Source organism: Lissotriton helveticus, chromosome 1_1 (assembly GCF_964261635.1).
Source record: "Lissotriton helveticus chromosome 1_1, aLisHel1.1, whole genome shotgun sequence".
In the NCBI taxonomy this organism is placed as follows: domain Eukaryota; kingdom Metazoa; phylum Chordata; class Amphibia; order Caudata; family Salamandridae; genus Lissotriton; species Lissotriton helveticus.
The window spans coordinates 1,670,928,804-1,670,956,761 of NC_136057.1; the positions used below are offsets into that span (position 1 = coordinate 1,670,928,804).

Here is a 27,958-nt window from a genome sequence, read left to right on the forward strand (position 1 = left end):
GGTTGTGAGGGTGAGGGGTGTAGGGTGAGGGGTGTGAGGGTGTGTGAGGGTGAGGGTGTGTGAGGGTGAGGGTGTACGAGGGTGAGGGGGTGTGTGGGGGTGAGGGGGTGTGAGGGTGAGGGGTGTGAGGGTGAGGGGGTGTGAGGGTGAGGGTGTGTGAGGGTGAGGGGGTGTGAGGGTGAGGGGGAGTGAGGGTGAGGGGGTGTGAGGGCATAGAACATAATCCATGACATTTTCTAGCCGATCACTACAATCAGACTGGGTCTGTGCCTCCGTCTTGCAAAAATCCCTAGAAGGGTAAACTGGAAAAAAGCATTGGTAGACCAAATAGGTCAGGTCGTTGGAACGTATTAGCTGTGCCAATTGCCTTTGGTGGGGCTGCAAAGCATTGAGACACTGCCCACAATCATCAAAATAAAAATGTATAACAAAAAATAAAAAATGCCCACACAATGGCTGTGCAGTTATTCCACTGTCAAACGCATGCATCAGAATGTATGCGCACTTCACTGAGATTACATAGGTGCGTTTTGCTCCAGTTTTCTTTTTTTTAATTTTCCAATTCAGTTTGGAGGACGGCAAATAGAAAAATAAATATTTTTTAGCACAAAAGCTCCAATTAAAATAAATAAAAAATCTGGTGTGAGGTAGAGCGGTCGTAATGTAGGAGCGGGGTGGGAAACGGAAAAACAGCACACGGCGGGCAGTGGAGGTTGGGGAGGAGAGCACAAGGCAGAGTGAACATCACAGAAGCACACAAGTGGGAGAAATATAGAGCGCAAGTGGGGGAGAGATGTACACGGATAAGGACGTAACGCTGGTAATGCCTTCTGCAGTGCCGCAGCAGTTCACTGTAAACTTCTTAAAGCTCCGATTAAAATAAAGAAAAAAGCTGGTGTGAGGTAGAGCGGTCGTAATGTAGGAGCGGGCGGGAAACGGAAAAAAACAGCACACGGCGGGCAGTGGAGGTTGGGGAGGAGAGCACAAGGCAGAGTGAATATCACAGAAGCACACAAGTGGGAGAAATATAGAGCGCAAGTGGGGGAGAGATGTACACGGATAAGGACGTAATGTTGGTAATGCCTTGTGCAGCGCCGCAGCGGTTCACTGTAAATTTGTTAGGATAATAAACTTCTTTAATAACCAGTGAATGTGAATTGTTACAAGCTAAGCAAACACATTGAGCCGATAGCAGTGCAAGTATTCACTTCCGATGTCTTTGAAGTCTGATGCCGAGGCACAGACAAATGGTGGTGCGGGATGTGCACGCGGGGGGCGGGGGAGCGGCAGCCTTTGAAGTCTGATGCCGAGGCACAGACAAATGGTGGTGCGTGGAGTGCACGCGGGGGCGAGGGAGCGGCAGCCTTTGAAGTCTGATGCCGAGGCACAGACAAATGGTGGTGCGCGATGTGCACGTGGGAGGAGCAGGGGAGCGGCAGCCTTTGAAGTCTGATGCCGAGGCACAGACAAATGGTGGTGCGCGATGTGCACGCGAGGGAGCGGCAGCCATTGAAGTCTGATGCCGAGGCACAGACAAATGGTGGTGTGTTATGTGGCTGCCGTGCACGCGCATAGATCACATGAACTGTATGCGATCCGCAGCCGTTTTGGTAGACTTTTCTTTTCCGCTTACTATAATCTCGCCGGAGCAATGCGCAAGCGCATTGGCTCAGGCGAGACCTAAGAAGGTTAGTTAACAGTGAGTTAAGACATATTGCAGGATTCTGAACGTAATAAGGAGATGCTTTGAACAAAGACCTCACCTCAAACTATTAAATGCACCATCCGTTGCCGTATTCAGGGGGGGGGAAAGGGCAAGAAAATTGAAGTTCTTTCTCAGCGGTCATAAAATGCGCCCTATGGCGACATGAGTGAGTAGTGTGTTACTTCCTGCCTAGTAATCCCCTGCTTATTTATGGATTGTTTTGTTTGCCTTTTACCGAGTGTTTTGCCACCAGGGGTTGGGTGTGATGGCGCTGGAGCGAGCGCTCTCGTGGGATTTGGCACTGCGGGTTTGTGCACTGCTGCCTACCCTCTTTGAACCCCTCACAGGGCACTCAGTGCTTCTTCGGGTATCCTGAAGTAGAGCCATGGGGGAGGGGAAAAATCGCTGGTGTCCTCGGCTGACAGTGTCTCTTTGTCGCTCTCACACTGGGGGCCAGTGTTCCTTAAAAATTATGCGAGCGCTAGAATATCATTGGGGTGGTGGTACAAAAGGGGTGGGGGGCTAAAGAACGGTGATGGATTAAACCCAGATCTGTTGGCTGGGTGAGAGTGTTTGATTGGTTCAGATGCTCCGTCCATCACCACCCCCTTTTGTACCAGAATATCATTGGGGGGTCTAGAGACCCTTTTTTTTGTTTAAGAAGTTTTTATTGAGTTTTTCAAATACAGAAGATAAAAGAGAAAATGGAGACAATAAAATGTAGGAAGAGGGAGAAGCAATAATGAAACATACATAGCATAAATGAAATATATTAGGCAAATAACATGTGAGTTAATAATAATGTAATAAGTGGGGATAGAAAGGAAGCAAAAGAGAGAGAGAAGGAAGAAGGGAAAAAGAGAGGAAAGATAGAGAAAAAGAAGGAGAGGGAAGGACTAAAATTGCATAGGAAAATAGTATAAAGAAAAAGAGAAGAACTAGTGTACGGGAGGATGAGTAGAGAGATATGTAGTGAAAGGTAGCCAAAGAAGATCAGATTTACTTTTGTGAGAGAGAGAAATGGAGGAAACAGTAGCAATCCTGTGTTCATCACAAATAAAATTCCACCAAGTTACTAAAGATATTTTAGAATTGTCTTTCCAGGATGATAGAATAACTTTAAAAGCTAATGCAATAAAAAGTTCAAATAACATGGAAACAGAAGATGAGTCAGCAACATCAGATGATAAAGAACCTAGAAAAACATTTTGTAATGATAAAGTAACATCGCATTTAAAAATTGACATACAGATATTCCAAACAGAATTCCAAAAGGATAAAACATTAGAACATTCATAAAGTTGATGTTTCAACGTGCCCGCTTCTTTAGAACAAGACCAACATAATGGAGAGGAAGATTGTGAAAATTTAGAAATAGAAACAGGAGTAATAATGGCTCTATGGTAAATAAAATACAAAGATTGGGTTATACGAGCAGCAGCAGAAATTTTGAATAACTTAGACCACAATTTATCCCAGGTTATAATCGGAAAAGAAACGGACAAATCAGTTTTCCACGCATTTTCAATATGGGACAATAACTTATATACAAGAGCAGGTTTAGGTCTGTGAGTGGAAAATAAGGGGTATAAAGGAGTAGAAGGGGATAAAGATGGTGTGTAAGTTGGGAGGGGAAAAGTGGCAAGATGGGATTGTACGGCATTACCAATGATGGTATATTCATTTAGACAAGAATCAGTTAAATGATACTGAACTTGTAAAACATGAAATGGAATAATAACATTTTGGTGAATAAACTGGTAAACAAAAATAATACCCTTTTCCTTCCAATATTTGTAGAAGAATGATTTACCTTTATATTTGAGAAAAGTATTATGCCATAGAGTGGAGGACGAAAAACATTGAAGAGGAGTAAAATCCTTAGAAAATATGTTGTATAAAAGAGTTCTGGAGTACTTTAAAACAGGGTTAGTAGATATAAAGGAGCAGTTCAACATAAAAATTACATGCTGAAAAGAAAGGTCTTTTAATAAGGAACGTTAAAAAATGACCCACCTGGGAATAGAAGTATCAACAAAATCATATGCTAAAGCGAAGGTTTGCTTAATCAAAAAAGCCGAATGATATGCTTTAAAGTTTGAGAAACGCACACCACCCTCCTCCTTGGGATGAATTAGTTTATTTAGAGCAATTCGTGGGTGTTTGTTGTTCCACAAAAATTGTATACAAGCAGAATTAATACGGGAAAAATATACATTGGGAATTCGAATAGGCAGACTAGGCAATGTATAAAGAACATGAGGTACAATCATCATTTTAATGGTATCCAACCTGCCCCACCAGTGACGATACAGAGGGGACCAAGTAAGGAGAAGTGTTTGGATTTTATTCAGTAGTGCATGAAATGTGAATTTAATTGTGGTAATTAGAGATAACTAAAACCAAATGCCAAGGTATTTGATTTTTGAAGGGCACCAGGCAAAATTAGTGTCATTAAACATAAATTGATAGCGTATGGAGTTTAAAGGTAGGACTTCTGTCTTTGAGAGGTTGAGTTTATAGCCGGAAATACTGGAGTATAATCGAACTTCATTCATAAAATGCGGAAGGGATTCAACAGGATTAGACATGTAAATGAATATATCATCTGCGTAAGCAGATATTTTAGTTTCTACAGAGTTATGTTTGAAGCCAGTGATCTGCGAGTTAACACGGAAACGCTCTAGAAATGGTTCAAGGCATAGGATGAACAATAAAGGAGAAAGAGGATATCCCTGCCTTGTGCCTCTGGACAAAGAAAAAAACTTTGAAAAATGATTATTAACAAAAATACTGGCTCGAGGGCAAGAGTACAAAAGTTTAATATAAGAAATAAAAGAAGGTCCAAAACCAAACCATTGGAGAGTTTGAAACATAAATTGCCAATTGATACGATCAAATGCCTTTTCTGCAGAGGAGGAGCTTCGCGCGCATCCGAGATGGCCGCGTGAGCACAGGGCTCCCGAGACCCTCGCCACCTCCCGCATCTATCCTGAATTTTATCCTGATTACGACGACGGGTTATTGGAGACGCAACCCAGCTGATATAATAGCTGCTTTCAGAAATCGAATTGGACTCTGGGAACCGCAACTACGATACTTTGAACTTTTGTGGCCTAATCCATGGAGCTGCCCAGGGCTCGAGTCATTATGGTGCCCAGGCAGTAGTTGAACAACATCGGCCTGCGGGGCTCTGCCCACAACCTTGGAGTTAACTTTCGGTTTCGTTTTTGATTCCCTGGCCTCCTCTCATCTCAGGACTGCTCTGGTAGCCCGGGGTACAGCCGGACCCCGCAACCCCACCGTGGACCAACTGCTGCGTGTTTATGGTTGTGGTGATATCCTGCTGAAATTCGCTTTTGGAGATCCCGGTGGGTGAATTGTGTGGAGCCATTTTTACCAGGTCTCAAAGGCCCCTCCGGGGCGCACCATCTACCATGACGGGCAAACCCGATAGCGAGAAACGAAATACCAAGACCATTCCCCGGGGGCGCACTATTCAATCGAATGTTATGGATCGCTATACCCATCCTAAGAGATCCCCGGTGGAGTGAGTAGGTCTCTGGAAGTGGCAGGTGATGGCTCAGCTGCGCCGGACGATTTGACTCTACAGGATGTCTTGGGTGTGCTTCATGTTTTCTCAAGGCAACGTATTTTTCTGCTTCTGGATCTGGGTTTTGTGTTCGCTATGGGGTGGGTTCTGCATTTACTTCTGGGATGGGGGGTAGGGGGTTGAAGTTACTGTGTTGGAATGTTAACGGGTTGGGGGATAGGATAAAACGTGGGGTAGTGTTGCAGCTACTGAGACGCCTCTCCCCTGATATAGTGTTATTGCAAGAGACACATTTGATTGGAAACACATGCCATGCCATGAATCGGCGAGGATATTGTCTTGTTGCACACTCCGGATTCATTACCGGTTCTAGGGGGTTGGGTATCCTAGTCAGGAGCTCCCTCCCCCTGGAGGTAGATGACATCATTCTCGACGACAGGGGCCGTTATGCTGCTCTAACTGGTAGGTGGGAGGGGAAGACTGTCTCATTGCTTTCTGTATATGTCCCACCTGGTCTGCAAACCACGACATTCGCTGATTTGGGGAGAGTAGTTCTGGGACTTCCAGAAGGCATTCTGGTGATGGGTGGAGATTTTAATTCTGTTGTTTCTGGCAGGGAAGACCGCTACCCCCCCCCCCCAGGGACCTCACGAGATCACAATCCTGGCTGAGTAGCTTTCTGGAGACGCTGGGACTGGTAGATTGTTGGAGGCTGCTACATCCGGGACAGGCGCAATACACCTTCCACTCTGGTGCTCACGGTAGTCTTTCTAGACTCAACTATGTCTTGATGCCAGCAGCACAGGCCTTGTCAGTTAGGGAAGTTAGACACCTGGCTCGGGGTATTTCCGTTCACTCCCCACTGTGGCTTTTGATGGACACAAGGTCGGGGGCTGAAGGTCGAGTGGCCCCGATTAATCTGTGGTATTTACGTAACCCCAAAACCCGGGCAGAGTTGGTCAAGTCTCTGGATCAGTATTTTACTGAGAACGTGGGATCTGTCTCCTCTTCTGTTTCACTGTGGGAGGCTTTCAAGACGGTCATCTGTGGACAAGCGCTTTCATTAATCGCTGATGCCAAGAAAAGCAAAAATTAAGCGGTGGTCCGCCTCGAGACCAAAATAGCTGAGCTGGAAGGGGATTTGGAGTTGGGTATCACACATGATAGGGTTCATGTCCTCAGTCTCAAACAGCTTGACTATAGGGCGTTAGTAACAGACGCTGCTAGAGTTATGAGTAGAGAGCAGCAGGGACGGCTGTATGATGTGGGAGACAAGGCTGGGAAATTGATTGCTTGGTTAGACAGAAAGGAGAGGGCGAGTCGTGTGGTTCCTGTGATTGAGGAAACAGAAGGAGTGCGAGTGACTGACCCTGTTGAGATTGTTGAGTGTTTTGCTGAACATTTTCGTAAAGTGTATTCCCCAGTTTCTGATAGACCAGAGGAAGATTCACATCAGCTGTTACGAGACATTGCATTGCCTTGCTTGTCGGATTCAGACAGGGACCTGATGGACGCAGCACTTTCGGTTGACGAGATGGCTCTCGCTATTCGTTCCGTCCGTTCGGGAAAAGCTATGGGCCCTAATGGTCTCCCCATTGAGCTTTAAAAGCTGCGTCCTGACAAAATGGCGCCGTATCTTCGTGATATGTTTTTGGAATCGCGAGACATCGCTCCCTCCCCCGTGATCAGCGACTTGCGACCATTGTGGTGATACATAAGGAAGGGAAGCTGCGGGATTGCTGTGCTTCTTATAGGCCTATTTCGCTGCTAAATGCGGAGCCCAAGATCCTCGCAAAGTTGCTTGCTAACCGTTTGATAAAAGTAATCAGTGACCTGATCCATCCGGATCAATCTGGTTTCATTCCACATCATAACACAGCATTGAACTTGCGGCGCTTGCATGGCGTTCTTGCGAGAGCAGCGTCACTGCGTGAACCGGCCATCTTGGCTTCCTTAGATGCTACGATGGCCTTTGATACTGTGGAATGGCCGTATCTTTGGGCCGCCCTTGCAAAGTTTGGTTGTGGTCCTGGTTTCATTGGCTGGGTGAAACTTTTGTATACGGAACCGTTGGCTCAGATTGTAGTGTCAAGTCAAGTCAAAATCACTTTAATCGATTAATTAAAATCATAAAAGTTCATCAAACATGTTACATTTCAATGCAAATGGGAGACCAAAAATGATTAAAAGTGACAAATATCATAAGAAAGGAAAAACATCTAATCAAATATAAATATTTTAAAAATGGGTATAAAAACATAGTCAAGAGGAAATCTGTACAGGGCTTCTTATTTTCTTTTTTCTAGCAGCTGCCACCAAAAAACTCGCGATGTTAAAAATAACACATGGGGTGTTCAGAAGCTGCAGGTACATTATGGCTGGTTTGACCTGGAGAAACCCTTTACCTTTTAAGAGTGGTAGAATAAACTTTTTTCTAGGCTCGGAGTATGAGTCACAAAACAGTATAAAATGTGCAGTATTTTGAATGGAGCTGTGATCACACTCGCAAAAAGCGGCCTCCTCTGGTTTGGCCCAGACCTGATAATTCCCCGAGATAAAATGAATCAGGTTAAAACGAAACCTTGTCAGTAGCCAGCGATGAAACGGCTTGGTTACTAGCCTTAAATAAGGTTCTATTGAGGGGGATGTGATTAGAAGAAAATGAGCCCTAACGGTAGGTTTTTTTAACTCCGCAGACTCACGATCCTGGGCCATTAATAGTAAAAAATTTGTTTTTACCCAACTAACATCACCTTTGGAGATCAGATCAGATTGTAGTGAATGGTCGAGTTTCTGAGTCCTTTGTTCTTGGGAGGGGAACGCGGCAGGGATGTCCGTTGTCCCCGCTTCTTTTTGCCGTCGCCTTGGAACCTCTAGCGGCCTGGCTGCAGTGGGAGCCATCGATGAGGGGTATTCAGTGGACCCCAGACTTTGAGGATCGAATATCACTTTATGCAGATGACATCTTGTTGTATCTCACGTCGCCTCAAAAGTCGCTGATTGTACTGTTTGATGTATTGAACTCGTTCGGGAGGAACTCAGGCCTTGTGATTAATTGGACCAAGTCCTGTGTCTACGTACTCTCCGGTGACGCTCCCTCTCTGCCGCGCGGTTGCCCCATGCAGGTGACGCAGATGGGATTTAAGTATTTGGGGGTCTTTATTACATTAGACCCCGCAGTCCGTTATGATCGTAATCTGCTTCCTCCGCTCCAACGGTTAAAATCTGACGTTGTGGCCTGGCGCAAACTGCCATTGTCCCCCCTCGGGCGTGCAGCTCTTTTTAAAATGATGTCCTTGCCGCGTTTTTTATACGCGCTTCAGAACACGTTTGATGTCATTCCGGCGAGCTATTCCCGGGAGGTGGAGAGTTTGCAGAGGCGGTTGATATGGGATGGGCGTTCGCGTATCGCCCTCGCCAAACTGACGCTTCCCTGGTATGACGGCGGTATTGCACTTCCGAATATTAGGCGATACTATTGGGCCTCTCAGCTGGGGGCGATTAATCATGCAATGTATGGTCCTGCGTTAAACCCTGCGTTTGCGATGGATAAGTGGCGGCTACCGGGTGGTGATTATAACAGGGCGCTCTATTCCAAATCTGCTGAACGGATACTTTCGGGACCCACTAAGATAGCTGTGCGAGTGTGGCAATGTGCGAATGCGGCAATGGGATGGAGGGATCGACTGACCCGGGCGACTCCGCTCTATGCGTCTGACAGACTGGGAAGCTTGTGGCAGACGAAAGGTTTTGAGAAGTGGGATATGATTGGTATTTGCAGGGTGAGTGATCTCTGGGCCAAGGGTAGGATTAAGACCTTTGAGGAGTTGAAGGTAGAATACGAGCTGAGTGACAAGGAGTTCTTCTGTTATTTACAGATTCGCCACGCGTTAAGTTCGGGTTTTCCTGAAGGTACTGTTATCCCGGAATCATCTCCACTCGAAGATCGGGTGCTTGACGGACATGTTCCCGACAGCACTATTTCTTTGATATATAAGAAATTGATTAACGATTGAGTTGACCTGTTGGCGCACCTCAGAGAGGCCTGGACCAGTGACGGTCTAGAGTTGGATGACGAGGACTGGCAAACGGCGATATCCTCACCCAAGGAGGTCGCGAGTCCGGCCCGTCTCCGACTCGTCCAGCTTAAGATCCTGCATCGGATTTATGTGACTGGCCCTCGCCTGATTCGTATGGGTTATTCTGTGGATGGGTTGTGTAAGCGTGTTTGTGGTTTAATTGGTACTTTCCTCCATATAATTTGGGAGTGTCCGGAAGTGGTTGTGTTTTGGAATCGAGTGCATGCTGTTATGGAGGAGGTCACGGGTGTCGCGCTGTCACCTGAAGCCAGGCGTTGTCTGTTGAATGTATGGGAACCGAATGACTATGATGTGGCGCAGACGCAGTGGGCGACCCTTGGGAATATGGTTGCCAAGAGAGACATTGAGCAGTTGTGGGGTTCCCAGAGACCGCCCACGGTCTCGCCATGGAAGGAGAACATGGACTGGTGTATGTTTAGAGAGAAGTGTATGTGGCTCGCGGCAGACCTAAGAAGTGGGGTAAAATCTGGAACAATGGAACTCCTACCGGGGTGATATATGTACACCTCCCCTCGCTGATATTCCAGATGTTCCTCTTTCCCCCTGACCCGACATTCCTAGTGTTGTTTAAGCCTCAATGTGTTATGACTCTGATTTCCCCTCTGCCCCACCCTTGCATTGATGATTTATATTAAATTGTACTGCACTTTCCTTCCTCCCTGAACGCATATCCAGCTGTATTGCGTTTATTGCCTTGTTTGTTTATGTTTTATTAATAATAAAAAGAGTTACAAAAAAAATGCCTTTTCCGCATCCAGAGACAGGGCAGCAAGGGGAAATTTGTACTTTTTGCCATAAGAAATAATATTTGCAAACATCCTAGCATTATCAGACGCAAATCTGCCTTTCACAAACCCAACTTCGTCAGTTTTAACCAATAGAGGAATGATAGTTTCAAGTCGGGATGAAAGGATTTTGGCAAAACTTTTGCAATCATAATTTATTAACGATATGGGACGATAGTTTTTACAGTAAGAATGGTCTTTATCAGGTTTAGGTATTATAACAATTAAGCGTCCATGAAAGAACCTGATGCTTTGGCGTCTGCAATGAAAGAATTAAAAAGTGCCAAAGGTTTTGTGACAAAAATCGAATTAAAGGTGTTATAAAATTCTACAGATAGACCATCGGGTCCTGGAGCTTTTGACTTTTTTAAAGATTTAAGAGCATTAGTTATCTCTTGAAGAGTGATGTCTTTCTCTGATGCATGAAATTCATCAGATAGAGACGGTGGGGGAGGGAGACCTGAAAAAAAGGTATTTAAATATTGATTAGTTGGAAATATGTCATCGGAATTAAGAGATTTATAGTATTCATGGAAGACCTCGGCAATATCCTCATCTGATGAGACTAGTTTATTAGTGGATTCATTAAGGATAGGGCCAATATTTTTATGTTCAGATTAAATTAAATTAAATTAAATTAAATTAAACTTTCAAATAATTAGCTAACATCTTACCCGCTTTATTCTGACCTCCATGATATTTAGATTTAATTTTAAGCAAAATATTGCATGCTTCAATAGTTGCTAATTTGTTAAGCTCAGTTTTTGCTTTAATCAAGTCATGAAGGGCAGAAGGTGATCGAGAAGTAAAATACGTGTGTTCTAAGCCTTTAAGTTTTAGTAATTGATCCTCATATTTTTTCCTTGTAATTTTCTTTTTTTTCGATACATAAGAAATTGTGAAGGCACGAAAAGCGGCCTTAAAGGCAACCCAGTTGTTAGGAACAGAAGTGTCTAATGGGTTATTGATACTAAAAAAAATCATTAATAAAAGTGGTAGCTTCTTTAATAAAAATAGTGTCTGATAATAAAAAATGATTACGTTTCCAACGACTAAAATGGGAGGAAGTAAATGAAAGGTCTAGTATAGCTTGAACAGGGGCATGATCAGATATAAAAATTGATCCAATTTCAGATGTTTGAATAGAAGGTAGCAAGGATTTACTGACCAAAATATAGTCGATTTTAGAATGCGTGTGATGCACATTGGAAGAAAAAGTATATTCAAGCACATCAGGATTACAAGTCTTCCAAACATCATACAATGGACGAGAGGCAATGGGCGATTGAAAAGCTTTATGAGATTTATCAGGATGAAATTTACATTTGGACAATCTATCAGAAAAGGGGTCCAAACATTGGATAAAATCACCAGCAACAATAATATTAGGACAGTCCACTGAAGAGAGTAGAATTTTAATGTCATTCCATAATTTAGGATCTGGTTTAACAGGGCCATAAATATTTAGCAATACTAAGGTTTTGTTCTGTACCACAATCTTTGCCATTACCCAATGTCCATCAACTTCATTTTGTGTAGATATAATTTGTACTGACAATGCTTTATGAAACAATATAGCAACGCCCCCCTTTTTGTTGGATGAAGGAGAAAAACAACTTGACCCACCCATTGTCTTTTTAACAGAAGAGACGCTGCTTCATTACAATGAGTTTCCTGAAGAAAATAAATCTGAGAATTGAGTTTGGATAAATGGGACAGTACCTTTTGCCTTTTAACTGGATTCCCAAGACCACGGACGTTCCATGTGACAAACTTACACATAATGGAAGGCTAGGAGGGTATAACACGGTGAAGGTGATACACTGCAGGGATGGAACTACAAGAAAAAACACACCACATAAGAGGATTACATATGTAAAATGTTACAGAGAAATCCACAATACAAACATATATTAAAAATAAAGCAATGACAAATACCAATATTGAACAAATACAGGTAGAGGCTAGACCAAAAGGTAAGATATAATAGAAAAGGGAGAAAAGAAAGAGAGGAAAGGAAGAGAAAGAAAGAAGAAAAAAGAAGCAAGAGAACAGATCAAGGCATAGCGGCCAGATCTGATAAAGAAAGAAAAAGATGAAATAACAGGAGCATAGTGACGTCAGAGGACACGGACCTCAATAACAGGTAAATAGGAGGAGAAAAAGAAAGAGTACCTCATTAAATAAGAGAAAAAACAAATAGTATGAGAACATGGAGTAAAACATACAAATTGGATTCAAAGGAATATTCCTAGAAAATAGAAAAGTCAATTATTAGTATCCATTCCATTAGAAGAAGCATTCTGTAAATACAATCATAGTTTTTCCGGATCATCAAAGGAGCGTGACCGACCATTATGCGTAATCTTGCATAGACAAGGGTGAAGGATGCCATATTGGATGTTGAGGTGTCTCATTTGAGGGCATAGAGCTAAAAATTCTTTACGACGTGCGTTTGTTGCATTGGAGATATCTTGAGAAATGAAAATATTATGGCCAGACCAAATGAGGCGATGTTTAAGTCTCACAGTCTTCAGTACATGCATCAACTCGGTGAATTCAAGAAAAAGCATAATGATACCACGTGGTTTGGAAGCATTATGGTTTAAACGACCCAGGCGGTGAGCCCTTTGTATGTTGAGGGGACTTGCTGATGACTGAAGCTCTAGAAGATCTGGAATTAATTTTTGTAGAAATTATACCATATCTGGACCTTCAACATTTTCCGGAAGACCATAAAGGCGTAAATTATTTCTGTGATTTCGATTTTCAAGGTCCTCAGTGTGGATTTTTAGTTTATGAATTTCTTGTTCTAGTAGAGGGACCTTTGAAGAAACATCCTGTAAGTCACTAACACGTTGTTCCAGATCCAAGACTTTACCTTCCATAACAATCCATCTCTCCTCAATCTGTTTTAATTTTTCGTTGGTCGTGGACATGAAAGGTTGGAGACTGCGAACTTCATCTAGTATAGAGTCTAAAACAGGATTCTGAGTGGACTGAATGGGAGAAGGCGGATCATTCCTATGTCTTTTCGGTTTTGTCCCAGATATGGACGATCTAGCAGTATGAATGTCATTAGCCATTGTAAGTTGCACCAGACATCACCAGTCGTAGCAAAAGAGAAGATCCGTAATACAACCAAACTAGGATACTTATATCGATCAATTTGCTGAAGATGTGATCAGATTGAAAAAATCCTCCAAAATGTAGTAATAATCACAGAACATATATAAAGTTCCTCAAAAACTGAGTATTGGCAATAATTGAACAAGAAAATTGCTCCAAGACCTCATATTATTGGAGAGTAACGGCTAAACAGTGGTAACCTACCAAGGCGCGAGCGCAGCGACCAAAAAAGGCGGCCGCTCACTTCTCTGGCAGGATAAACGTGCCGCGGAGTAGAAAGAGCTCATTGAAGATGAAGGCATCTCAAAAGATGAACAGCACCACCAGAAGGAAAAAAAATACAGCATCACTTCCTCAAATCAATGCAGGTGGAAATATGTAGGAACAAGGAGCAGTGAAGATTGTAAAAAAAAAATGCATAGGGAGCACCATATAATGCCAAAAGCCGGCCATTTTAAACATCCAGGACACAGAGAAGTAACATTCTGGCAAGGAAGTGTTGATGAACAGGCAGAATAGCAAGATTCTCTTCAAAAAGCGACATAAAATAGGTCAGGGCTTCCGACGTGAACTCAGCGGCCCAAAATGGCGGCCGTTCACGTCTCTGACAGGATAGAAGTGCCGTAGTTTAGGAGCAGCTCAAAGACGGTAAGGCATCTCAGCGAAAAAGCAGGACCACCAGAAGAGAGCAAAGCATCATCTCCTCAAACAAAAGAGTAAACAGGCGGAAAGATTGAAAGGCAAGAAATATTGAGGTAGCAAAAGTCAAAAATCCGCCATAAAAGGTCAGGAGCCGGTCATATTAGACGTTAAAGGCATAAAGAAGCATCATTCTTGCACAAAAAAACAATAATGTGCAGGCATAAGAATAAGTTCCTCTTCAAAAACGGCATATATCGAGCAGGAATTTGGACGCGAGCGCAGCGACCTAAAATGGCGGCCGCTCGCGTCTCAGACCAGGAGAAATTGCTGTGAAAAGAAAGTGGCTCAACGACGATGTGCAGGCATCCAGAAAGCAGTCATGAGTCTCACCGCAACTTTAAGGGCAAAAGACTGTCGCTCAGCGCTCACGAAAACAGGGATAGAGGCACAAAAACGGTGAATGACTTCCGCGTAGCGGCGGAGCTCACCCCAGGTCCGCCATCTTCCCTTGGCGCGTAGACCACACCCCTACTAGAGACCCTTTTAGTAAGAGGGCGGACTGTCTGGTCACCAAGAGATATATCCATGTGAAGCCTTTAACTCGTGCGTTGAAATTCAGCACTTTACTCAGCCTTTCATCCTTCCGAGGTCGGTAATATAAGTACTGTTTATTTAGGTACTAAAAAACACAGCAGTGGCAGAAAGCTCTACATAACAGTGTCAACTGTTGATGTCCTTGTTTTTCTTTCCCCCTAATAGTCTTATTCTTACTACTACTGTTGAAAAGTCTAGACACTTATCGCTGCCTTCTGGTCGCTCTCAGTGCTGTGTGTGTGCATGTGAGGTGTGTGTGCATGTGAGGCCCTGTCTTTCACAAGAGAGCACTTAGAGAGCAGTCTTCTCTATAAGAGGCTGTCAACTAAGCTGTCGGATTTCTCCTATCTTCACAAACGCAGACTGCTTGGAAGCTAAGCTGCCGAAAGAAACAATATATAAAAGCAGGGTCGCCAACTCTTTCCACGCATACATAAGCGGTGGAGGACCTGTCCTGATTATTTTATTGTGAATTGCACCTGCCTATCCCATTATTGGCATGCCCCCAGGCCAAGTCTGGTGGGTTGCAAGTGACGGAAGGACACAACTGCTTCTACAGTCATGCTGACAACACGGGCAGGCCAAGAAACACTACTTTTTTCACACATTTCCATGCACTTTTCTGTTGGTTAACTCTTCTGTATCTATTACATGTTGAGTGCAGCCCTGTGCATGCATGTATAGAAAATCGGCCATTGCTTATTTGCACTTTCAGACGAAACTCATTTACACTGTAAGGCTCAAAATATCCACATACGCTTTCTATTTTTTGTTTTTGCTCTTTTTTCTTCTCTTACTACTTAATTCTCCCTCTTTTTCTCTTCCCTGTCTTTTGCTGCCGGTCACATTTCCTCCTTCCCGTCTACTGTCACTTGTTCATCCTTTCTCTTGTGGTCATGGATGTGCAGGCTTTCATATGCTCTTCTCCAATATCAGGCCTACATGATCTCTTTTGCACTGTTCTCTCTTGCACCCTTCAGTGTTGCCCAGCATCCCTATGTACTATCTCTTGCTCTTTCTTTTGTATTGTTACACCCACGCGTCTTTATCTCTTCTCTTCTAGTCTTCTCTCTGCTGGCTTTCCTGCCCCGCCAATGTCTTCCTTTCTTTCCCCCTGCTCAAGCTCCCCTTTTCCTCATTGTTCACCCCTGTTCTTTTCTCTCTCTAGTCTCCTTTTTAGGTCTCGCCTGTCGATGCGCATGCGCATCGAGCTTGCGAGCCTATTGCGGCTTAAACAACTTTTAACTAAGAAGCAAGGAATCGTGGCGATTCCTTGCAGTGCCCGTGACTTTTAAGCTCAATGCGCATGTGCATTGAGCTTAAAAGCGCGTGCACAGCCGCAATCGCCGTCAGCCGCATTCCTCCGACACCTTTTGAAGTGAAGCTTAGCTTCACTTCAAAGGCCCGGCTTCTTAACACCCACATGCCGCTCTCCCCGCTCCGCCCCCTCCCCTGACCGCCTTGTGCATTTCTCCCGACTGACTGTCTGCTCTCTGTGCTATCTTGGGGGTGCCTGATCCCTTTACTCTCCCCCGTAGTCTTGGCCTTTCGTATCTCTCTGCCTCTCGCAGACTTCAAAACTTCTGGCAGATTCTCTGTTTCTTGCTTATTTCCCTCCCCTCAGCCCCCATAGGACTGACAGCAGGAGTTTCGCCGACAGCAGACTGTGCCAGCTTTACAGGGAAGATGTGCTCAGGGTTTAAGCACAGGTTACTTTACTGTAACCCCCTTAACACTTGCAGCAAGGACAGCTTTACTGTAACCCCTCACCCAGACACAGGTACGGTAACTGGGTTTGTTTTTGTAATCCACTCCGGAACCAAATAACTTGTATCTTCTCCCCAGTTTCCAGTTAAAGTTGCAGAAGAGTAAAGCAAAACCACATCCACAAGTATGTCTGCTGTGTGGGACTGGAATGATCGAACCCTTCTTGCCTGCACGTGGACATTGGGTTGTTGGGATGCATTTCTGACATGGGGTGTGTGCACATGCCCCCAGCCGCCTGCCTTGCCTACTCTCCCAGCTGGTGCCGCTCCACCCCCTGCGGCATCAAAGGCTTTCACGGCCGGCCGGCCATGCTTTCAGTTTCACGACCGGCCGGCCGTGTGAAGTGCATTTCAAAGCCCGCTCTCCCTGCTCCGCCCCCTGCTCCGGCCGAGACGCATTTCTCCTCCCTCCTCCCCCCTCCCCATGCACCCTCAGTGGCCTGAAGAATTGCCAGAATGCAATATCACAGGCTTAGCTCTTGTGGTGATTGGCTTGTGTGGTAGGTTTAAATAATCTTACCCTTATCGCACACCCATGTCTGGTTTAAAGACTGCGTTGCTTGCAGTTTGCGCCTTTCCCCGTCAGCCCAAGAACAGACGTGCTGCCATACTGACACCCGCCAGGTTGTGCTGGCTTGTATCCGGTCCGGTGCAATCCTTTTATTAATGACCCTTTGGTGGTACTCAGAAGCGTTCGTCCTCAGCCCCTCGTATCTAGTTAATAATCCGCTCTTTGCGAGCTTCTCCTCCGTGTGCTTGTCCTCCCCATTACCACTCGTACCACTCATTCCACTCCTTCGAATTTCTCTTCAACTCTTCTATGCATCCATCTCACTCCTGCCTCCCTGCTGTCTTAGCCTACCACTCCGTCATTCAAAATCTACTCTTAAGGACAGTCTGCTCTACTATTCCGGTAAAGCCTACCTGGACTCACATGTGTGGGTTCTGGTGTTTTTCCCCTCGATATGTTCAACTTCTAAACACAAGCTGTTGCATGCCTTTGTTTAACATTGTTGCTGAGAACATGACCTCGCTCATACGGTTCACGTTTAGGATACTACTTCTGGCTTAAGCACCATCAGGACATAGTATCACCGAGTGTTCGATTTTCTAAACCTCTCCTTGCCCTTTATGTAGATCCTTAATTGTGTTAAAAGCTGCTCGCGTTATGCACAGTCCCGAATAAAATGTTATAAGATACATGCATTAAAAGTATCAAAATCCCTTAAAGATACATGATAGTTTTGCACAAGTGAAATGTCGGCATTAGGGCTACTAGAATTAGTGGCTTAAATCTATTTTAGTACTGTAGCCGCTGACACTTTAGTCGCTGGCCAGATGGTGGTTGTATTAGACGTTACAAGCAGTTTCTAAATGGGGGTGGGTAAATTCAGTGATGACACCTTCTTTTTGTAGTGGCTGCAGGCCGCCATTGTATACTGTTTTTGTGCTTTTTATACTTCTACAACATGAAGATCGAAAAAAATAACTTTTCTTTACTGCAACAGCCAGGCATATGCTCTTTTGTGTGTAATGGTTGCATCTGCGGGTATTATTTTTAGCCCGTTGTGGAAAACTGATGACTACATATAGACCTCGATAAGACCCTTTCGCGTTTAAAATAGTTTACCATTTGAGTTTGAGATGCTAATTATTTGCCTAAGATTATTCTCGTCCTATCAAAACATAAAGCACTAGTCCGCAATTTAGAACACGTATATTGTGCAACACTTCAATGACATTTTTAAAGTAACTATGCTGATTTTCCTGGCTATTGCACATTTTTCCCTCACCCACCCTCAACCCCTCATCCCCACTCACCCTCAACCCCTCACCCTCACTCACCCTCAACCCCTCACCCTCACTCACCCTCAACCCCTCACCCTCACTCAACCCCTCACCCTCACTCACCCTCAACACCTCACCCTCAACACCTCACTCACCCTCACTCTCACTCATCCTCACTCACCCTCAACCCCTCACCCTCACTCACCCTCACCCACCCTCAACCCCTCACCCTCACTCACCCTCAACCCCTCACCCTCACTCACCCTCACCCTCACTCACCCTCAACGCCTCACCCTCACTCACCCTCAACGCCTCACCCTCAATCACCCTCAACCCCTCACCCTCACCCACCTTCATTCACCTTCACTCACCCTCACTCACCCTCACTCACCCTCACCCTCACTCACCCTCACTCACCCTCACCCACCCTCAACCCCTCATCCTCACTCACCCTCAACGCCTCACCCTCAACCCCTCACCCTCACCCTCACTCACCCCCACTCACCCTCAACCCCTCACCCTCAATCCCTCACCCTCACTCACCCTCACCCTCACTCACCCTCAACCCCTCACCCTCACTCACCCTCAACCCCTCACCCTCAATCCATCACCCTCACTCACCCTCACCCTCAACCCCTCACCCTCACTCACCCTCAACCCCTCACCCTCAATCCATCACCCTCACTCACCCTCACCCTCATTCACCCTCACTCACCCACACTCACCCACACTCACCCTCACTCACCCACACTCACCCTCACTCACCCTCACCCTCACTCACCCTCACCCACCCTCACCCTCACTCACCCTCACTCACCCTCACCCTCACTCACCCTCACCCTCACTCACCCTCACTCACCCTCACCCTCACTCACCCTCACTCACCCACCCTCACCCACCCTCACTCACCCTCACCCTCACACTCACCCTCACTCACCCTCAACCCCTCACCCTCACTCACCCTCACTCACCCTCAACACCTCACCCTCACTCACCCTCACCCTCAACCCCTCACCCTCACTCACCCTCAACCCCTCACCCTCAACACCTCACCCTCGAACACTCCCCCTCAACCCCTCACCCTCACTCACCCTCACTCACCCACACTCACCCTCAACCCCTCACCCTCACTCACCCTCAACCCCTCACCCTCACTCACCCTCAACCCCTCACCCTCACTCACCCTCAACCCCTCACCCTCACTCACCCTCACTCTCACTCACCCTCACTCACCCTCAACGCCTCACCCTCACCCTCACTCACCCTCAACACCTCACCCTCACTCACCCTCACCCTCACTCACCCTCAACACCTCACCCTCACTCACCCTCAACCCCTCACCCCCTCACCCACTCACCCTCACTCACCCTCACTCACCCTCACTCACACTCACTCACCCTCACTCACCCTCACTCACCCTCAACCCCTCACCCTCACTCACCCTCAACCCCTCACTCACCCTCACCCTCACTCACCTCACCCTCACTCACCCTCACTCAGCGCAACAACAGCATCTTCACTAAATATATTTAATAAACTTTAAGCTATTGGCAATATAAAATAAAATCCATTTTATTTACGTATTAATTATTAATTGTTTTTTAAAGCCATTGATTTTTTTTATATCAATACATATAAGTCACATATAAGTCCCGTTAATACAAAAAATGTTGCTTTACAAATGCTAGAGGTGTCACATTTACAAAAATTATAACTATTGGCTTTGTAAATAAGAAAGCTATTAATTTAGCTATTTAGAAAAAACAACACATAAATAAAAAACAAAAAAATAAATAACACCTATAGCTCAAACTTTCCTACTGCGAGACCTATTGCATTTCCAATGCTTGTTGTTGCGTCTTGCTCTCCCACCCTCTTTATCTCTCCCATCATCAACCCCATGCCTATTTCTGCATCTTTCTCTCCCTGTCTCGTGTTCTCTCACTGGTGTTCTTTGCCTCAAAGGTCGGAGATATAATTCTCTCACCTGCCCTCTGTTAACTCTTGATCATTTTAATAAGGATTGTCCTAGGCAGGTCCAGGAGGACCGAAACCATGTCAGACTTTAACAAGCATTTGCAATGCAATAGGTCTCGCATTTACGCGAGTTTAAGCTATTGGCATTGTAAATGACAATACGTTTTATTTATGTTTCAAAACACAAAACATAAATAAAAGGCATTGTCATTTACAGTGCCAGTAGCTCAAACTCGCGTAAATGCGAGACCTGCATTGCAAATGCTTGTTCTCTAACAAGAAGTCCGGTCTGCGGCTGCTTCCAAAGGTGATACCACCTGACCACAGCACAGCTGACTGGGTCTTTGATGTTCCAACTAATACACATTCATTAGACCTTGATTGCTAATGAGTGCGTTTATTCGCTCTAATCCACAGGTAAACAGCTCCACCTCCTGTCCTCAGGCTTTCTCCTGAGAATTCTTATTTCATGTCCTGACTGCTCTCTTAGAGAGACTTCTTCGATTCTTCTCCTTGGTGGGTTGTATGTTGTGACTAGTCATTATAACTTCATTTTGACTTGTGACCGATCACACTTTACTTGAGAAAGTCTTAGGGGTAGGTAGATGCCTGATCTTGCGTTCCTTTGTCTTTTTTGCTGCTGATAACATTGACCTTGATGCCAGTCAGTGCTAGGTTTCTTCTGTTGCATCAGCTGTTCTCTTTGGTACTCTCCGAGTGTATTGAATTGTGCATAATGTTCCTATTTTTCTGCTGAAATGATTTTACTGCTGTTGAAGATGCTGTGTCTGCAGATCTGCAAGTCTTTGCAACTCTTAAATGTGTGGCGCTTTATTCTGAGACATATGACATTCCTGCTTTTTAGCGACAGCGGTTTTGAGCTTGTGGGTGAAGTGCCAGAGTCGTCTTATTCCTTCCTCGTGTGCTAAGTCGACTTTTTTCCACTTTACGTAGTCGCCCATGTTTCGTCATTTATTAGTAACCCCAACCCTGAGGCTTTGATGGTCAAAGTTTGATCGGTCCTCCTGAGCCAGCCGGTTGTACCGCTGACAGACCCCGAACCCTCCGCATGGAACCCCTACACTACAGGGATTCCACCATGACGTTCTAATGAACATGGCAATGAGGACACAACACCGGTCTCGCCCTCTTACATCTCTCCATTTTGTCTCTGTCAGTGTCTATTTCTTGCTCTCTAGTACACTGGGCTTGGATTCTCCTGGTGAAATACGGTGGATAATGAGGAATAAGACCGGAAATTATGATTCGGGATGCCTCCGGGTCACCAGGCGCTCTATAAATCGCTAAATAAATAAATAAATAAATTCCACATTTTTAGAAGCCCTCTTGAGTCGAACTTGTAATGGCCTGGTGATCCCACACCCACAGAGTTCACCTTCTATCTCAAGAAGCCGGTGGTGTGGGGAGACTTACCAGCTACACTTCCGGGGTTGTCACAATGGAGCCCTAAATGTGCTATTGTATAGATAATACACAACATGGAATCAAGAATTAGTGCAAAGAATTAAAACTAAGCACCAGATCCCCAGAGCGTAACTTGATTCCCCAGCCCTGCGAGCTAAATATACCTCCGCGCGGCATTACCTTGTGGGCGGAGCGACACGGAGGAGTCAAACGCGACCTAGAGTTTCTGTATTACTCATGTTGGGTAGCAGGAGAGAGGTAGTGGTCGAGTACCCAATCTGGGCCTGACCAAATCTTGTAGCAACAAATAGAAAATAAAAATGCAGAAATAAGTCTGAATAGGGAATCACCTAGAAAAAATCTGTTAACTGTTTGAACAGGTGGAAAGGGAAACTAAGGAGAGCGTGGAGACAACCTACGGACTGACAATGTTGTATCTGCCAAACTAATTTTCAGACTTAGAATCGGGTGTGAAGTGTCTTTGTTGGACATGACATCTTTGGCATGGTTTCCCCCCATCTTTTTGCCTTCCATCCTCCTGTTTTTGCAGACTTCTTTTGTGCTGGCTTTAGGACTCTCTGCACACTTTGCCACTGCTAACTGGTGCTAAAGCGCTTGTGGTCTTTCCTTTCAACATGGTAAAATTGGCTACCACCCATTTCCACTGGAATTATGTGGCCGGGTAGCACCAAATTATGAGGCAGGGTTGTTTAAATTATTAGGCAAGAAAAGGCAAATTATGCTGCATGCTATGACTCATGTTTTTCTAGTATTACTTCATTATGTTATTTTTACGGGGAACATCCTTCATGACACGGATGTTACCCCGCGCTACCATTACGACGCGTCTCTTACAACGCAAGTCGTAACCACGACTTGCGCTGGAGGGCGCTCAAGGACAAGGAATTGTTAATTTACTATTCCAACACTTTCCCTACTATCCACGGGGACTGGTGTTGGAATAGTAAATTAAACTATTCCTAAGCCTGCACCCTACAGCGCAAGTCGTGGTAACGACTTGCGTTGTAAAACCCGCATTGTAATGGTACGCGTGGTAATAGCCCGCGTCGTACCGTCATACATCCTATTTTTACACCTGGTAAACTGTCTGGGCAAAGATTTCACCTCATTGGTACCAGTTTAGCAGCCAAATGCATAAATAAGCAACTGGGGAGGACACATGTTGTGGTAATCAGCTTGTCAGGTTACCCAATGAAGTCATGGAATGTCAGTGTTATGAGGGTTCCCTAGAGGGAGGTTGAGCCAGATAGACCGGGGATGAACGTCGAACCACATCTGTTCCAGGTAGGGTCATTTATGTATCAATATAACTGTTGTAATTAAATGAAGAAGGGGACATACTTCCACGTTTAAATACAGTAGTAGGTTTATTAAGATGTTACCATGAAGAGCCCCACCAGGAGCAGCCTTCCTGCTGCTCAGCCCATTCTACAACTGCCTCTCACTCATTCAACATTCCACACACCAGCCACACTGGCTGAACAGCCGGTATTACACATCTCCCTTTCTTACACAAGCAAACATATCAATAGCAACTACTCCATGTGAGGCTATCAGATTGCAAAAACGAGAGGAAGGAAAGTGCATACAAAAGACAAAATAACAATAGAGTCTCTTGCATGCAAGATTGCACTAAAGCAACAGAGATGCAATTAAAAGTGAATGAAAATACATATGGAAAACAATGTACACATGATGGATAACTGAATAAGCAACATGTCATTACATATTATTTGCAAAGGACCATGCATGGTACCACAGCAAAAAAAACAAAATATAGGTATCAAAGTGCATGGAAATAACATGTGGAAAACACTGCACACATGTTGCATAACTGAATAAGCTACATGCCATTACATATTAAGTGCAAAGGACCATGCATGTTACCACAGCAAAGAAAGAAACTGAAGATAGGCATATAATAGGAATACACTCATTTTCTCTCCTAACCATAAAACAACATACACTCTACCACACCACAAATCCTCTACCAAACCCCTAATGCCACAACAAGCCAGCTGGCCAGGCTGACATATAAGACAGCACGCAGGGAATCAACCACTGGAGGCGCAGTAGGGAACCGTCCATAGCGAATTAAGATATCATAGGAATGAAAAAACACCTTGGCATGCACACTGCCCTTCACCCTTACCCACTGTAAGGGTGGAATACCACTCCAATCACCCGTAAAAGGGTTTAAGCTATGCCGCTCACCCTTATCTTGTAGGTAGGGTGGAATAATAAAAATCAACCACAAGACATTTGGCTTAAACCCTGCCCATCACCCATACCCCGTAGGTAGGGTGGAAGAGATATTTCAACTACAAGTAATTTTACTAAAACCCTGCCCTTCACCCTTACCCCATAGGAAGGGTGGAAAAAACTTTTTCAATCACCAGTCATTTGGCTAAACACTGCCCTTCACCATTACCCCGTAGGAAGGGTGGAATAAAAACTTCAACCACCAGTCATGTGGCTAGAACATGGTGCACCTAAGGACCATAGGACTCTCATTTCAGATCCCTCACAAACGTGGCCCAAATGTGTGCATGTCTCACCCCAGAAACAACACTGTGGCAGAAATACTGAATACGGTACCCTACACACCCTTAGTAAACATTAACACCCAGGCAGAGTATATATTTATATAAATGTGTGTGTGTGTGTGTGTGTGTATATATATATATATATATATATATATATCTCACTAGTACCAAGTAACGCTCAAGATCACCTCTAGATCTCATACGACAGACATGCTCAACTAATCTATGCATAATAAGTCCTCTCGAATACATATACTTTCTAATTTTAACAATAATACACAAAAACGTATCCAATGCCACGCCCCAGCCAAAAACGTATCCAATACCACACCACGGCCATAACACTGAGAACAATCGACCACCCACTAAAGAGAACCTCATTAAGGAAGACCATACTATGAACACAATAGCCAATATTTCCATATACCACATAAGCATAAGCAAAAACTGCCGCACTATGTCCATGATGTTTTCTCTTTCTTCTTTTACCCAAAACCATTCACTTGAAGGATACAAGTCTGTTGAATTCACAGTGGCTGGAATAGAAATTGACATGAGAGTTACAGAGGGCGTTCTGACCCTATCCCAGCATGCGAGTGGTCCTTCCTATAACGCCATGCTTTAAGTTAACCGCCCAATGGGAAATGAAGCCATGTATGAAATTCTTACTACTTTGACTCTGTCACTTTCCAATGTGTTCCGGCACACATACTTGCCGCCGAACTGGAGCACAACGCAACCCTCATTGAAAATTCTATGTCAGGATCGGAGGCTCCGATTATGCTTCTCAATTTTCTTTACTGAAAACTCTCAGCAGCCAATCAGAAAAGTGAAAACAAAATACATACTACAATACCCATAAACCTTAGAGGGTATCACATGGTAACCATAGAGTAGACCCCTATATAAGGAGTGTAAGAGAATAGAACATCCTCTTTCTTTGCTGCTCCGCAGCCAGTTAAGTGCATTTCATCATTTTTACTAGTGCTTTCATGTTGTAACTTGATTACTCTATTTGTGCGCTAATAATTTATTCACTGTTACCTGTGTGTTGTTGTTTGCTCACGCTGTGTGCGCTGCAGTTGTTACTGGTGTTTGCACGCTCCTGGCGCTCTCTTTACTCATATTGCTCCTGCTGAGGTTATTCGTGCTCAGCCTCTGGTGTTTGCTCCAGTTTTCACTGCCTTCCAGAACGTTTCTCACACGGCGGCCCTAGTCTATGTGCGGGCCCCGCCGTCTGTGCTCTTTCATCTCCGGTCCCGAGCGCTTTCGCTGCACATGCTTCACCACTGTATCGCGGTCTGTTTCTTTGTTCTTCGAGTGGTGATTACGGGCTGTACAAGCCGTTGGGAGCGCGGTCAGCCTCCCGGTTCCCGGGCGCTTTATGCCCGCAGGCTCATTTGTGGAGCGGGAGATGGAGAGCGAGGTCGCGCGCACTCTGACTGCGCCGACTTCGATCTGGCATAGGTTTCGGCCGTTCCGCGCATGCGCGGTGGCCATTTTCTGTATAACGGCAATTTCAAAACATCGTTTACCGGTATTTCTGGAGCGCAGGAGCAGCGCTTGTATTGCTTTAAACCCACAACCTTTTCAGCCTCCCGGCGACGCCCAGGTCATGCTGTAGGGCTTTGAGCTGGATACTTTTGCATAGGCTTTGCTTAGAGTGGTATTGCTGGGCAAGCCCTCCCTCCACGCTTTAATATCTTTGTGCTCTTAGGATTCTACGTTCCTGTGTTGCTTGGCTTGCCTGGGGTTTTGCCACTCCCCCTTATTTGTCACTGTCATTACATTTAGGTTATTCTGTGCCACTGACAGTGCTTATTGTCTCCTTTTCCTCCTGTGGGTAGAATTTTGTCACTTACCAGTGCCTATCATGTCTGAATATTTTTATGATGATGCAGACTATTTTGAGAAGGGACCCTCTGGGGTATTGGAGAATGAGCTTATTGAAGCTCTGGATGTGGGAGTTCAGCACTCCGTTAAAAAGGCTATAGTCAGGGCTATTGAACCCTTAAAACGCCATTTATGCAATTATGCTGTACAGCAAGGCTGGGTACCTGGCACTAAGTCCTGTGCTTCTTCTGGAGTTAAGGCATCTAAGAACCCACACTCATCAGATTTTGCCAAGCTCACACAGACCTTGTCTTCTGAACACTCTTATGTATCTACGAGCAAGGACAACTGTTCTGACTCGCCTCGCAGGGATGATGGTGATACCTCCTCCTCTGCTTTGACGTCTGACTCAGAGGCTTCTCCTCCCCCAGCCAAGAAGCAAAGCAAAGAGCGGTTCATTGACGCTCCCTCTCATCCGAATTTGCTGACATTTGATCCCACTGCAATTATTAATCCTAACTCTTCCTTTTGGCTTCCCTCTACTGAGGTTGCTGATTACGTATAGTCCCATTTGAGACAACCCTTTGACAAAGATGTCAGGGCGCGTTTGCGGTCAGAATGTCCGCATCCAGATTTGGCGGACAAGGTGGCAGATACTCCGGAAGTGGATCCTTCCATGCTTACATATTTGAGAAAATATACTAAGGATCCTAAGAAAGGTATAGATCGTGCATGGAGGTCCTGCCAGGACAAATTACTAGATTTGACCGCCCCCCCCCTAACAAACATTTTGGATTTGGGTTTCAAATCAAAGGCTTCAGGGCAAATAATCAATCCTGATGATTTAATTGGCTGGGCTCAACGTGCTGTTTGTCTATTGGGCAATGCCAACTGTGCAATGTCTAGTGAGCGCCATCGCTCTATTCTACTGAAGCTTGACCCTAAATTAGCGGATTTATCTTCCTCTGAGTCGGGTCCTTTGGCGCAAGGTCTTTTATTTGGCCAGCCATTTCTGAAAGAATTAATGAAATTTGTCGCCACTTTCAGTGGCCTAGACAAAGTGCAAGGTTCCTTAAAACAGGCTTTTCGTCCGGTTTTTGGAAGGGCCGGACGACATAGGGGGCGGTCGTTCAGCCGCAGTTACCAATGAGGCACCCATTGAGGATATAATTCCCAACATGGAAAATTTCAAGACTCCAATTCCTCCGCCAACTTCTATCCCACACGTGGTTCCCGCAGCTAAAACAAGAAGGGACGCTATGGTGGTATCCAGGGAGGTCAACGCTATACCGCTGCTTCAGGTGAGCCTTATTCCTTTTTCAGAGGTTCAATTGGGAGGTCGACTCCAGTTTTTTCTCAACAAATGGCAAGAGATGCGTGGATCCTGGAATCGGTTCAGGGTTACAGAATTGAATTTCTTCATTCCCCATCTCAGACTCTTCCCCCGCGTCCGATGGTCTTTTCCCATTAGGATCAGGTCTTCAGTTCCAGCGAGATCGAGTCTCTGCTGCAGAAAGGGGCCATAGTGCGGACGGTTCATCATCCCCAGGGCTTTGTCAGCAACATCTTCCTGGTCCAGAAGAAGGGGGGATGGATCCAGGCTTGTTTTAAATCTCAGGGAGTTCAATGGATGGGTTGTATATCGTCACTTCAAGATGGAGGGGATCCATCTTCTTCGTGATCTTCTTCAGGAAGGGGACTGGATGGTCCTTCTGGATCTGAAAGATGCTTATCTGTCAGTGCCCATTTACAGACCTCATTGTCGTTTTCTTCAATTCCAATGGCAGGGGACGTGGTACGAGTACAACGTCCTTCCTTTTGGCCTCTTGTCAGCACCTTGTTGCTTCACGAAACTTCTGAGGCCTGTAGTCGAGTTTCTTCGTACCAGAGGCATTCGCCTCATCATTTATCTAGACGACATTCTCATCATGGGTCAGTGTCCTCGTCTGGTATTACAACATCTTGCCTGGACCGTAGACTTATTGCAGAATTTGGGATTTCTGGTCAACCCTCAGAAATCTGTGTTGATTCCCTCTCAAACTGTTGAGTTTCTGGGCTTTCTGGTAAATTCCCTCTCTTGTCAACTCCTCTTGC

At 45.1% G+C, this 27,958-nt stretch overlaps 1 long non-coding RNA gene across 1 annotated transcript in view; it reads right to left on the bottom strand.

The window, feature by feature from the left end:
- Positions 1-26,967, bottom strand: part of LOC144773904 (uncharacterized) — a 38,155-nt gene extending 11,188 nt beyond the window's left edge. The window contains exons 1-2 of the long non-coding RNA XR_013600073.1: positions 25,076-26,967; positions 11,866-11,980 (exon numbers count right to left, since the gene is read on the bottom strand). This is a non-coding gene — a long non-coding RNA (uncharacterized LOC144773904). The remainder of the gene's footprint in view (positions 1-11,865; positions 11,981-25,075) is intronic.
- Between the last annotated feature and the right edge of the window lie 991 nt (positions 26,968-27,958).